Genomic DNA, 12,210 nt, shown 5'->3' with positions numbered 1-12,210 from the left:
ATCAACCTAGATCAGTTGCCAGAACCATTCCAGGTGGATGGTCTCAGAAAGGGTTTAGAGTTCCCATCCATGGTCGCATTAAAGCTATGGCTCCAGGAGTACGCCATCGTGCACCATCATCCATACCGTGTTGTCAATTCTGCCGCAAATAGGAGGTACACTGTTAAATGTGAAAACCCACAGTGCAAATGGAAGGTCCATGCAACTAAGAGGTCTAGTGGCACGTGGAGGATATCACGGGTTGGTAAGGAACATAGTTGTGCTACTGCCGAAGGTTCAGGGAGCCACCGGCAGCTGACATCTAAGTTCATAGCAAATAGGTTATGCAATGCCATAAAACTGCAACCTACACTCTCTGCTTCTGCGTTAGCTTTGTATATATTTGAGGTTTTTCAGTATAGGGTTAAGTATGGCAAGGCTTGGAGGGCACAAGAGGAGGCTATGAAGCTCATTTACGGTGAATGGGGTGAAGCGTACGTCCGTTTGCCCACTTTGCTACAAGCCATTACACTACTAGAAAAATAATTTATCGCCACGAAAAAAATTGTAGCATCAATGCTAAAATTGTGGCAATAGATACATGTTGCCACAATCTTAAAATCGTTGCTAGCCGTGGTAATAAATAGTGTGGTAATAGGTTATTGCAACGATTTTTATTTAGTTGTAATAAAATTTGATATTTCCATAAAATGGATGTGGCAAAAAATATATATTGCGACACTTCACATCGTTGCAATAAATAACTATTGCTACCACTCCATGTGTGGCATTAGTTCTATGTACAAAATTAAATGTTTCAATATTAATTTATCATCCTAATTATTTTCTTCTGATATCTTGTCATGGCTAGGATTCGAACCCAAGATCTCTCCATCACGCGCGCTCTCCATGACCAACTCACCTACGCATCAATTTTGTTTAAAAATGCATGCAATTCCATTTGAGACTGTCTAACTAAGATTTGAATCATGAATTTGAGTATTTAAAATATTTCAAATAAAAAATTTAAGTTGTAAATCTCATCGCGAGCTATAAATTTCATATAAAATTTGTCCTAATCCGTGTCCATATGAAAAGAATAAGTTAAATTATGAGATGATAAATTTTTATTGCAACGAATTTGTTTATCATGGCAATAGAAAATAGTGAAAAGTACCATGTACCATGCAAATTGCCACAAAAATTAAATGTGTGGCGATAGAACATGTTTTTTTTGCAATAGTAATGTTTGTTGTGGCAATAGCTCATTTCCTATTGCAACAAAGATACTGAATAAAACAACGATTGTAAATCGTTGCAACAAATTATAGCTATTTGCCACAGAAAAAATATCATTGCGATAGTATAATATATTGCCACAAATTATTTTTCATTGTAATAAATTGGTGGCGATAGCTCAATTATCTTGTAGTGTTAAGCAGAGAAATCCCAGTATGGTCTACCACATCGATACTCATCCTGATAGGGTTGTCAACGTTGATGGAGTAACCAAGAAAATTTTTATGCGTGCATTCTGGTGCTTTGGTCCTTCCATTGAGGCTTTTAAGCATTGCAGGCCAGTACTAGCTATAGATGCAACCTTCCTAACTAGGAAATACGGTGGTGCCTTGATGACTGCATTATCAGCTGATGCGGAGGACCAACTTGTACCTTTAGCTTTTGCCTTGGTGGAGAAAGAGAATTCACGAGACTGGTGCTGGTTTATCGATCTTGTCCGACGGGTTGTGATTGGGCCGCATAGGGAGGTTTGTATTATCTCAGATCGACATGCTGGTATAATGAATGCCATGAGGACTCCTGTTCCAGGATTGCCACCGGTTCACCACCGATGGTGCATGAGGCACTTCAGTGCTAATTTCCACAAGGCCGGTGCGGACAAGCATCAGAAAAAAGAGCTCCTAAGGATATGTTAGATTGACGAGAAGTGGATATTTGAGAGGGATGTTGAGGCACTAAGACAGCGTATTCCTGAAGGTCCTCGTAAATGGCTTGAAGATGAGTTGTTGGATAAAGATAAGTGGTCTTGTGCATACGATAGAAATGGCCGCCGGTGGGGCTACATGACAACCAACATGGCTGAACAGTTCAACAGCGTGCTAGTTGGTGTTCGTAAGCTTCTAGTGACGGCCATAGTGTCACGCCTAGAAATTTAACCCAAATTTCCAGACTATTTTGCGTATTAAATCCCTGTCCAGGACCAGCCAGGGTACACAAAACGATAAGTAATATACAGTTCCAAACGTAAATGAAGCGTAAAATACTTACAGAAGAGGCACTTAGTCCTCACACCGAAATAGAACGACAGCAGCGGAAAAAGGCGATCCTAGCGGGGCTTCAGCTCCACTCCACAGGCAAAACTCAACTGGGGTCTGAGCCTTGGTCCTCTAACTCCATCTTCAGCTCAGAAGCACTACACTTCTGAAAAGGGGGAATAATAACAAGACTGAGTACAACCACCGTACTCAGCGAGCCACACCAACGATGCAGACGTGCAAAGAGATACAAGGACGGTTTGTGGCTATTTGCATAAAGGCGGTTGTAAAACATTTTATTGAGAAAACGATAAAACGGTTGAGTAATTAAAGTAACGTTAAATCTCCACTGATCAACGCTACCCCACGTTGAACAGGCCCAACCAACCCACCTGAACTACAGTGCATTGGGTCGATTTATTAGGTGTGAGACTAATCACGGTGAATCTGGTCGACCACCCATAACCGCGGGCACGGCTATTCGAATAGTTTTACTCTGATCAGAGGTGTACAACTGTACCCACAAGACACAGCCCCACGACACGTTTCCGTGCGCCGACATGCCACCACGACATACCGGAAAGAGGCCGTGATAGGACCCTTCGCATAACCCCCTCTAACCAAGCACACCACACCTCAGGTTTCACCCCCACTCCTCGCAAGGCAGCGGGCTGTCCCCTCTCGTGCCTAGGTGAATCCGGAAGCGACAGAGGCCGTCACAGGGCCCGCCCCGCTCCATCACGCCCACCCTTGCCTGGATGCGTCAGCTAGAGGAAAGCTACACTACAAGCCCAGCCGTTGCCCACGCTGGCTTGTGGTAAGTACGATAAGTTCTTCCGGGGCATCCCGTGAACCAGTCCTTAACTGCCATGGGTGCGACTAGCAAAACCATGCACCCACAGCCCACCATTCAGTCGCATTTTAGTTGGATAATTACGACCATGAAGAATGGCTAGATGTCTCGAGCACGTAGCTCATTCTGATACTAAAAAGGTCTAATACTGTAATTATCCCATCAACTGAGCTAGTGGTAATTAAGCATGGCTAAGTATACAGTTCTAGCTAGGTCACATAAGTAACATGAGCTAGTCGATTTATTACCCCCGGTTGACAAAGGACAGATATCAAGTAAACATGGCACAAGCGAGCAAATAGGTAATACCCAGATCCGATGTAATTAGCAAAACATGCATATTTATTTGCAAACGTTAAATCATTTATAAATTGGGATCAACATGCTCAAGGGGAATGTGTGACTTGCCTTGCTTCTTCAAACAATCTTCCGAACTCTTATCCTTGCGACCGCGATCTTACGAAACAACGGATTCTACACGCAGGCACGCAAAACGAGGAAAAACTCTAATAAAAACCAAGGAAACAGTACATAAAAAGTAAACAAACATGTAGAGCTCAATTTTAGATGAATTTTGCAAGTTGAATGGCCCAATTCGGAGTTCGAATGAATTAGATATGAATTTTAGAAGTTTTGAGCCATTTAAATTCTATAACTAAACTCGATTTATTGCGCAATTATTAAATATTTTCTCAAAGGAAATGGCATTCGCTGACGTCAGCAAGGGGCGCCGGCACCGACAGGCGGGCCCAACACGTCAGCGGGTCAAGGAGGTGCGGGCTTGGACTGGGTCCACCAAATGAGCGGGCCCCACGCGTCAGCGGGCAAAAGGATCTAGCCCACCATGGACCGAGTCCACGGTAGAGGTGCAAGGCGAAGGGGTGGGTTGGCTCGCCGACCAACCCGACCAGACGGCGGCGCGCGGCCGGACGGCCACCGGCGGCGACACCGGCGGCGGCGCGGCGCGGCGCGACGGCGACACGCATGCGGCGGCCGGCGGGCAAAGAGAGAAAAAGAAAGGGAGGGGAGGAGGAGGGAGATGCTCACCGACTCGGGAAGGACGAAGACGACAATGGTGATGGCGGCGTCGGCCCAGCGAGCGAGGGGGCGGCCGGGGAGCGGCGAAAACGAGCGGAGGAGGCGAAGAGGGAGGCGGCGGAGCTCACCGAGGGGCATGGCGGCGAAGGAGGCGGCTGATGGGGCTCGAGCAGAGGGAGGCGGCAGCACTCCACGGGGCAAAGACGACGGCGGTGATTCGGCGGTCTCCAACGAAGGTGGAAGAGCGGCCGGGGTACCACGCAATGCAGCGAAGCCGACAGTGGCGGGGCGCGGCTTGGCAGTGGCTGGAGCGGCGAGGAGCGGCGGCCGGAGCTCGTCGGTGAGTGGTGGAGAGAGGGAGCACGGTGGGGAGGTGGTTCCGGCGACGAAATGGGAAAACGGAGCGGGGGCCGAGGTGCGGCAAGGCACGGCGAAGCCGGTGGTGCAAGCAGCGCGGCGTGGGGACGTCGACAGCGGCGGCAGCGGCTGGCTGGAGGGTCGCCGGCGATCGGCGGCGCTTGGACTCGCGTGGGGAGAGCGGGAGAGAGCGCGGGGAGTGCGGGAAAGTTGGGGAAAAGGGAGAGGATGGCCGGGGGAGTGATTTTATAGGCTCGGGAGGGAGTGGCTCAGGCCGGGATGGGCGGCAACCGGCGTCGAAGTGGGAGGCGACGTGGAGCTCGTGAGGAGGTCAAACCGGCGCCCTTTTTTTGGGGGAAAGTGGGGGAGATGGTGGAGGACGTGGAGGGGGACCGATTTTACTTGGTTTGGGCGCGAGGACGCGAGCGGGAGGGCACCGGATTTGGCGGGACATGGGCGGCAACTGCCGGCCATGGCGGCTTCGGCCTGAGAAGCCGAAGGTAGGAGAAGGACCTGACAGGTGGGGTCACCGGGCCCACCTGTCGGGGAGGGAGAGAGGGGCAAGCCCAGGGGGTTATTTAGACTTTACGCGAGGGGAAAACGATTGAGCCGAGAAGGGAGGGGTTGGCCCGAGAGGGAGGAGGGAAGGAGAGAGAGGCGAGCGGGCCAAGGAGAGGAGGAGGGGGATTGGGCCGGGCGGCCCAAAAACAAAGAGGAGGAAATTTTATTGCTTTTCTTTTTATTTTAATTGATAAAATGAACTTTGTGACTTTAAAATTATTTCTTGAGCTCCGAAAATTCACGGAAAAATCCGGAGAGTATTTTAAGGCACAAAGAATATTACAAAATATTCCCGGCCAATGATTTTTAAAAGGAAATTTTAATTTCCTCCATAATTCCACTTGATTAAATTGGTTTAACTTTTATTTAATTTCTAGAAAATGCATTATTAAATCATTTTTAATCCCGAACGAATATCGGGGCGTTACACATAGTATCATTTACCTTCATGAAGTGCAATGATTACTTTGTGAACAGACATGATGAAGCAGTGAAGCGAGTCCAGTTAGGGGAACATTGGTCCACCAAGGTTGCTAGTAAGATGAAGGTGCAAAAAAGTAAGGCAAACAAACACACTTCAAGGTGTTTCGATAAGCAGAAAAAGACATACGAGGTCACAGAGAGGGGTGGTATAACGCGTGGTGGTGTTAGATTCGGTGCAAGAGCCTTTAAAGTTGAAGGTGAGGGGAACTCATGTTCTTGCCAAAGGCCATTGCTCTACCATATGCCTTGCTCACATCTTATCCACGTTTATCTGATTCATGCAATTGATGAGGAATCTCCCAACCGAATGTTGTATCAGTTCTCTTCAAGAGCCATTGTGAACACATGGGCAAGTCGCTTTGAGCCATACCTCGACCCCACACAGTGGCCACCGTACGATGGTGAAGAATTTGTTGCTGACCCAAATTTGAAGATTAAAACAAGAGGGAAGAGGAGATCGAAGCGATTCAAGAACGAAATGGACTCGGGTCTTGGTGGTTCTAGAAGGAAACCACCTTCATGTGTTCAACTTGATGCTGCGCCGGTGCAAAATAGATGCTCGTTGTGTCACCAGGAGGGTCACAAGAAACCTAAGTGTCCTAAGCGTCCAAAAAAGAAGTCCAAAAAAATAGAAGTGTTAGGGAGGTAAATATTTTGTTTTCCTACTTAAGTCAATGCATGTTTTATTCTTGTCTATTTAATGTCTATTTATTTATTTTGGATTCTCGCATTCATTTTCTTTTAAGTTATGTCATGTTGGTAACTAACGGTGAATTTATTATTTATTCATGTAGGATGGCCGAGGAGGGACAACCACCGACTTACCCAGCCTTGGAGGCGTACTACGAGGCCCGTCATCGCGGGGCTGCGATTGAGGCGGGGAGGGTATGAATCGGCATTGATTCACTTGTACATAAGTATCGGTAGCGTGTGTTTGACATTATATTAACTAATTGATTTACAATTGCTAATGCAGGTACTTCAACCGCTCCGAGTTAGAGCTCATGGCCCCCCAGTGTTCGACGATAGGTACATCCCGTACCTAAGGGCGGCCAGGTTGCTCGGGGTGGCACTGGTCGTGAGCAGAGGAATGCCTGTGTTCAACGCTCCTGCGTTGACAGTACTTGTGGACAGATGGAGGCCTGAGACACACAGCTTCCACCCCCCTAGTGGTGAGATGACCATCACTCTATAGGATGTGGCTATGATCTTGGCCCTCCCATTACGGGGGCATGCCGTGACGGGCAGGACAGAGAATCCTAGATGGCGTGCACAAGTGGAGCAGCTGTTTGGCATTCCACTGAACATTGAGCAGGGGCAAGGGGGCAAGAAGAAGCAGAATGGAATACCCCTATCTTGCCTGAGTCAGAACTTCTCACATCTTGATGACGACGCTGAGCCATGGCGTGTTGAGTGTTATGCCCGTGCATACATCTTGCACTTGTTGGGAGGGGTTCTGTTTCCTGATGCTGAGGGTGACATTGCTTCGGCGATATGGATTCCTTTGGTCGCCAACCTTGGTGATCTGGGCCGTTTCAGTTGGGGCTCAGCAGTGTTGGCGTGGACATATAGACAGCTCTGTGAGGCCTGTTGTCGTCAGGCACCATCATCCAACATGAGTGGTTGTGTGCTATTGATTCAGCTGTGGATGTGGTTAAGACTACCGGTTGGAAGGCCTAAGTGGAGGCAAAGCTTCACTCCTTGGCCCTACAATGAGCCAGACATGGAGAAGACAGTGGCCTACCTTTTTGAGAGTATTGCCACTGCACATGCTCACCGGGATGTGGCATACAAGCATTATGTCAATGAGATGGACTGCTTACAGCCTCAACATGTAAGTACTTCCAATATCACTTCTAGTTAGACATTTACTTCTTTAATTGAGATACTAACCAATGACATCTCTTCAACTTTTGCAGATTGAGTGGTTACCATACCACACAAATGAGGCTTCAAGCCTGACCCTAAACTCGATGTGCAATCGAGACTCTGACTACTTCATGTACCAGTGCCCATTGATTTGTTTCTGGGCAGTTGAGTACCACCTTCCGCACCATGTCATGCGACAGTTCGGGAAGAAACAAGACTGGCCAGTTGAGGACATCTCAACTGGAGTTGAATTACACAAGTAAATATTTCTTATCTTTGTTTGCATTCATTGTCAATGTTCAACTTTGTACCATTTAACCCTTGTCGATGCTCACTATTGTTTCATCACCTTCCACTTGTCTAGGTATGACAGGGTAAAAACAAAGAAGGTGAAAGACTGGGGGCTAGAGCATAACAGATACATTGATGAATGGAGGGCAGCCGGAAGGAACGACATGTACATCGAGACTATACATCAAAATCATATTTTCTCAGAGTACCTTCGTTGGCTGCATAGGACATATTGACTGTTCCTCCGCCCTACTTGGACGGAAGCCGACATAGAGGATGACCGCGACTCTGATGAGGGGTGGAATCCCTATGATTCCGGACTAGAGTTGGATATCAAATGGAGCACGCCCCACTTAGAGACAGAGTGTTTTCTTGCATTTGTCAAAGTTATTTCCATTTATACCCTAGACCCTAACATATATCTTCTCACGCTTTCAATCGAAAGAGCTCCTCAGGAGTGTGAATGAAATGGGGCATGCCCTCCAAGCTCCGAGGGGTGGTGAGGACACAGAGAACACACTCCACAATGTTTTAGAGGTAAAATTTATTTAGCACTTTGCGTTACTTGAATTATGCCTAACAAACTTCTTTTTTTTTTTGAAATGCAGAAAGTTCGTCAAAGGTACTGGAAACTTGCAGCAAGATTAGGTTGCAGGTCGGTTGGATTAGACGACGTGTACCAACCGCAGAGACTACCACCACCACTACCTCAATCCGCGCGTCCAAGTACCGCTCGACACTCCATTAGGATAGAAGAGCGTGAAGAAGTTGGTGGCTCGTCGTCGTCACGCATTCCGCAAGGGAGGGGAAAGGGGAAGGCGCTGGCTCCACCTAGTGACGATGATGACGACGACGAGGAGGAGGATGAGGACTACGTCGCACCAGACGCTGATGAGATAGACATGTCGCAGCTTCCCGACGCGCCTCAGGGGACGCAACCCACCCAATACAACTTGCGATCCACTCAGGCAGCGAAAAAGAGGTAAAATGAGCTTACCATTCTCAAATGTTATTTGATTTCCCTCATTTTGTTTTTTAAATGTTTTAAACCTTGGATTTTTAAATGTAGGTACACTCCGGGCTCGCAAGCTATTCGGCGCCAATGGAAGAAGTGATTTGTTTCTAGTTAATCTATTTGTTGGTAGTATGACATATGTGGTGCACTATGTGATATAAATGTGATGGACTATGTGATGGACTTTTGACATTGTTTGATGTGTGGAATATGTGATGGACTTTTGGCATTGTTTGATGTGTGGAATATGTGATGGACTTTTGGTATTGTTTGATGTGTGGAATATGTGATGGACTATGTGAGGGACTTTTGGCATTGTGATTTGTGCAATTGGAACTTGATTTAGCCTGTATGAAACTGTGATTTGTGATTTGAATTGCGAACTGTGAATTGGTACATTTGTGCAATATGGATCTTCAATTTGCAGGGAGGCAGAGGGCGGCGCCAGCCACCCTGGCACCGCGGTTGGGGAGGGCAGCGCCAGCCAATGCCGCGAGGCAGAAGGGTTTCTGGGGGGAGGAGAGCGGCGACAGCCACCCTGGCACCGTGGTCCGTGAGGGCGGCGCCAGCCTCGGCCCGGAGGCAGAAGGGTTTCGAGGGGGAGAAGGGCGGCGCCAGCCACCCTGGCACCGTGGTCCGTGAGGGCGGCGCCAGCCGTGGCCCGGAGGTAGAAGGTCCTCGGGTGGCGGAGAGGGGCGCCAGGATGGCTGGCGCCGCGGTCTAGGGGGGCGCCAGCCATTGCCCGGAGGCAGAAGAGACTTGGCGAAAATTTGGGGGGGGAGAAAGTTGGTGGGGCCCGCAGAGGAGGGGTGCGCCAGACACGCTGGCGCCGTGGTATGAGGGGCCGCGCCAGGGTGGCTGGCGCCCCGCTCTGCCGAGTCAGCAAGCCCACGTAGGCCCTGGTGCCACGGTGGCATGGCCGCGGCGCCAGTGTGGCTGGCGCCGCCATGTTGGAGGACGGCGCCAGCCTCTCTAGCGCCCAAAAAGGACCATTCCCGGTTTAAGTTTTTCCAGGGGTTCATTTGTAAAATAAGTTTTTAAAAAGGACCAAAATGTAAAAATTTCAGCGGACAATAGCGTATAAAGATGGATATTTATCCTTGAAGGCCAAGTTGCCTAACAATTTATCTTCCCAAAATCTAATTTATTTGCCATTGTTGACAATCCAAGAATCCATATTTAAGAAAGTACTTTTTACATTCACAGGTCCAGACCAAAAATGGGAGTTACCCTGTTTCTTGCCTACTTGGGTTATAGACTCATTATAAAGATATTTTCTCTTCGATAAGTCTTGCTAAACTCATTCCTCATTAATTATCTTAATCAACCATTTACTTAAAAGACATTTATTCTGTATTTCCAAATTATGTATCCCAAGACCCCCCGGGTCCTTGGGTTGGCAAACAATATCCCACCTAGTCCTAGTGAGTCAATACTTTTTCTTATGATCATCCACTTGCCAAAAGAACTGCGTTCTATAATAATTAATTTTTCGAAGAACCCCTTTCAGTATCTAAAAAAAATCATAAACATGGCTAAACTCAAAAGTACAGCATTAATCAAAACCAATCTACCACCAATAGACATATGCTTGCCTTTCCAACTATTAAGCTTTTTTCTCAATTCTTTCTTCAATAACTTTCCAATCTTTATTAGAAAGCTTCCTAAAATGCATTGGAATTCCTTGATATTTAATAGGAAAAGAACCTAACAGACAGCCAAAGATATTAGAATATTGATCATAACATTCCTTCGCCTGACCAAAACAAAATAATTCACTCTTGTGAAAATTTATTTTTAGGCCAGATAACTTTTCAAATACAGATAAAATCAATTTCAGATTCTTTGCCTGTTGCAAGTCATGCTCCAAAAAGATGATGGTATCATCAGCATATTGCAAAAGACAAACCATCATCAACAAGATGACCGTAACTGATCGCATCTACGAAAATCGACCATCCATTTTCCCATACCATTCCTTAAGAGGAGCGCAGGCAAAAACTATTTTCGCAGGTATGCAAAAATGAGTCTATTTTCGCAGGCGGGCATCTTAAGGAGCATTTTCACATGTGGGCCTCTTAAGTGGTCCGCATGCAAAAATACCCCTCTTATACATAGATTTTTTTTCTCCCCTCCACTGTCCTTTCCCTCTCACCAATTCAAAAATTTTTTCAACTCCTATCCGCTCTCTCTCTCTCTTCCTCTCCTCTTATTATTCTCTCCTCTCTCACTCTCTCTCTCTTCATCTCCAAGCATGAGTGGACACCGACGAGGAGGCGGGTGGCAGTAGGGAGCGACCGCGATGGCTGGCGGCGGATCCGGTGGTGCCGCCCTCGGAACCGGTTGCGGTTGTGGTGACGATAGGCAGCGACGGCGGGCAGCGAGGGCAGCGGATCGGGTAGCGCCGCCCTCGGGAGGTCCTGATCCGGTGTCGACGGGCTCGGCCTCCGACCTCACAAACCTCACCGCCTCTCCTCACTCTCTCTCCCTCATCTTCTTCTATCCCAGTGGCCGAAGGTTGCGGGATGGCGGATATGTCAGCCATGGATTCGGCTGACGACAGGAACATCGGTGGCGGCTGCGGCGAGCTCGAGCCGTGGTGGGGCTTTTTTTCTGGAATTTTATTTTTTTTTTTGTGATTTTTTTGTTTCCGCATGCGGTCGGCTTAAGCGCCCACATGCGAAAATCAGATCATTGTCATGCGGTTGCGCCGTCCGCATGCACAAATCATCTTTAACAGACGTTTGGATGCATGCAGGCTATCCGTCTGCATGCAAAAATCGATTTTGGCCACATGGGAAAACCAAATCTGTAGTAGTGGTTACGAAATAGATTCTTTCATACAATAGTGTGTGCGCTTGTATTGAATAACATGGGTCTTGATGCGAACACACTCGCGAGGGGTGGCCCGATCTTCACAGCAGTAGGTTCAAGATAGAGAGTGCCAGTGTAAACCGAAACACAAGAGGGTAACTAGCTGCGAGCAGCAAGAGGATAACTAGCTTTATACCTGCCAAGGTCGGATAAAACCAAGTGGTGAGGGTGAGAACAATCTGAACCCTCCTAGATTCCGACCCGTCACACTGAGAAATCACAGAACCACGATCCGAAATAACTAGCTTTATACCTGCCAAGGTTGGATGCGACCAAGTGGTGAGGGTGAGCACGATCCGAAGCCTCCTGGACTCCGACCTGTCAAATTGAGCAATCACAAAACCACAATCCGGGACTAATCCACACAATATGGTGCAAGCCGAACTGGAAGCCGTAGAGCACGAACTAGGGGGCACCAGAGGAGCCTTCTCACAAGTCCAAAAGAACTCACAAGAACAAAGGGGTAAGGCACTTATGCAATCTTCAGCAATCTCTCATATATGAGATTTTCAGTTGAACAAAAGTTGTCTAATGGATGGAGTAGAGGGGCATTTATACTAGGAACATCCCTCCTAGCTGAGTGTTTACATAAGAAGACACGTTCTGGTCGTCAAGGC

This window comes from Oryza glaberrima, chromosome 10 (assembly GCF_000147395.1).
Source record: "Oryza glaberrima chromosome 10, OglaRS2, whole genome shotgun sequence".
NCBI lineage: Eukaryota > Viridiplantae > Streptophyta > Magnoliopsida > Poales > Poaceae > Oryza > Oryza glaberrima.
Note: the sequence above shows the minus strand (reverse complement) of the source record.